Source organism: Homalodisca vitripennis, chromosome 2, assembly GCF_021130785.1.
Source record: "Homalodisca vitripennis isolate AUS2020 chromosome 2, UT_GWSS_2.1, whole genome shotgun sequence".
Classification (NCBI taxonomy): domain Eukaryota; kingdom Metazoa; phylum Arthropoda; class Insecta; order Hemiptera; family Cicadellidae; genus Homalodisca; species Homalodisca vitripennis.
The window spans coordinates 124,392,277-124,395,080 of record NC_060208.1 but is presented as its reverse complement, the minus strand read 5'-3'; the positions used below and the strand labels follow the sequence as shown (position 1 = coordinate 124,395,080).

Below are 2,804 nucleotides of genomic sequence, written 5' to 3'. Positions count from 1 at the left end.
TAAAACATATATTGGCGTGATTTTTAAAGTAACGAACAAGAACCTTTTTTCAGTTACTTGTAATGGTCGCAAAGACAACAGTTAAAACTCGTTTTAAAATATGAAAATCGTGTAAAACTATTTAAATGCGAAATTTTATAAGACAGCTGTCCTACAATTTTAAAAACTTCCATTATATATCGTCAAATAAGAAATATAACAAAACTCAGCCGGTGCACTGTCTGTAGATAATACAATTGCAACACCAATGCCATTAAAAGTGAGATATTATGCATATCAAAGATGACCTCTGCTTTGGGTTAACAGGCTATGGGCATAGGCATATATTTAATCACAAGCAGAAACAAAATGTTACTTCTTAGTCAGTCTTAGTCTGATACCCGTGAACCCAGAACGTAATTGCAACAGTCCTTCATAAAAAAGGTAAACACTTTTATTTTAGAGCAAGAAATAAGTTAAGAAAGTGCATCATTGCTGAAAATAGTCCTCTTTACAATAGAAACGCTGCTTATTTTGCTATAACGTATCATTTGTAAAGTACTATTTCATCTAACTTACGATTTTTTTGTTCTATCCCTGTGTAGTCACAGTATGGATCAGTATGGCTAGTTGTTTGTAAACCCGACAGAAATATTGCATTTGATGATTATCCATTGTACTACTTAGGATTATCCATTAAACTGTGTTACTGTTTCCGCTGTCTCTAAAAGTGAAGTTTTTCTGTTTCTAGGTAGTAAACTATATTCCTATCCATTTGGAAGCGGACAAACTACCATCGTCTGCAATCATGCAGCCAGTTCTAGTAGTAGTGTTTGCTTGTATGCTGGCTACTGTCTCAGCGACTTCAGACCCATACCACAGTAAATTTTATAATGTTACATCTTACGTAGTAATCATATTTTACTTATTTTAAATCTAATCGTCTTCAAAGATTCAATTAGTTATATTGGTTGTATTAGGTGGTATGCTGGCTACTGCTCAGTGATTGAGGACTCCATATTCACATAATTTATACGTATATGAATATACAAATTATAAAAAAAATACATTTTTAATTCTTGTACTATAGAATATTTTGATCAAGTAATTAACATATTTACCCCACTCAAAGGTTAATACCTATATGTATATCAGTAACAAGGACTAGATTTTTCTTAACAAATCGGATCTCGAGTCGTAAACAAAAATAAGAGCCGTACAGAAAATTTAAGCTATGACATTAAACTTTTGTTTGATAATAAACATTGAATAACAACAAGTACTTGCTCCGCCGGGACTCGGACCCATATCTCTTACTTTCCGGGTAAGTATGCAACCAATACACCACAGTGCCCTTACATTTTACGATTCAGTAATGTTGTACTTGGCACAACATATATGTGTTTTTTAATACATCAACTAACATATGAACGGAAGACCAAATACCTGTAAAACAACTTTGACCGCCGGGACAGAGCAAATACTTTGGTGATTTTCAGTTTATAGATATTAAATTAGGCTATTGCCATTTATACAAATTTATATTGTATATACATATATGTCGTTATATTCCCTGATCATCTTCTTATGTATTTTAAATTCAAAGATCAAAAAAACAAAATTAGTAGCTAAAATCTATACATAATAAGTTTTTAATTAGAAACAAACAGATTGTAATACTTGTAATAAAAGCAAAGAAACGATATGTGAAAAATTAGTTTTAATTGAAGAAATTAAAGTTCCTCAAAGACAATACACTCAAATTTTTAATGCCATGCTAAAGTTAAAATATATAAAAGTTATTTAATAGACAAAATGATTCTAAAAAAAATCTCAACGTATTACAATGTCATGGTCTTAAGAATGAAATGATGGCATTGAATTATTCCGCTGACAAGGTATAATAAGTAACTGTACATATGATTCATACCTTCATAAAGATTACACCCTGTTATATACATAAATATATGGTATAATAATATCTATTGTATATTCATAGAATGGAGTAGTTACTGTGATGTAAAGTTATAGATATCTGTTCCTTGATTTTATTACCAGTATTGAAGTTGGTTTAATGAAATACAAAAACTTTTATATTGCAGTGTCATATTATGATATGCTAAAACCATTAGTGATATCAAATTTAAGGTAGGTTGAAGATGTTAACATAAAATGTACATATTATGTTTATATATAACACGTTTAACAATAGAAGAAAAACAATATCTAAGGAATATATATAGCACTAGAAACAATAGGCACTTATAAAAAACAATTAAACGACTTATTGATAACTTATTAATACTGCTTTTTACGTGTTCATTTTAGATGTACAACCAGAGCTCCCTTTCATGTTCTCACCGGCAGATAATGCAACTTTTCTGGGCGGTATCAGTGAACAAGAGAACAGTAAGTTATTTGTTACGGAAATGCCTATATTCGAAACACACAACATAGTAGTTATTGTACTCTAAATCCTAATTTATAGAATGTTTAACTGTAATAAATTATTTGAAAACACAAATTATTCAGTGTTTACTTGTAATCTCTTTGGACTGTAAAATTGGTAATCATTAAAAAGTAATAAAAAGGCTATTGTTATATTTTTTACTTTCCGTAGTTTAGACTATTGTACTATGTAATAGCTAATATTTTATATTTTATAATATTCCATTTTAGGATGAAGATTCTAAATCATGTTTGTTCGAAAACCTCTTCATTGTTAGCAACACAATACGTTGTCATGTATACAATGATTAACTTGAAATGGTAAAATTGATCATACTAGCTTGTTTTAGTTTAATTTTGTTTAATGCATACTTTTT

The 2,804-nt window shown here is 29.5% G+C and overlaps 1 long non-coding RNA gene across 1 annotated transcript; it reads left to right on the top strand.

Moving 5' to 3' along the window:
• The first annotated feature begins 312 nt into the window (after nt 1–312).
• LOC124356333 lies at nt 313–2,572 on the top strand. The gene is made up of 3 exons (XR_006921851.1): nt 313–423; nt 731–860; nt 2,308–2,572. It is a non-coding gene; the product is annotated as an uncharacterized LOC124356333 (long non-coding RNA).
• Nucleotides 2,573–2,804: the final 232 nt, after the last annotated feature.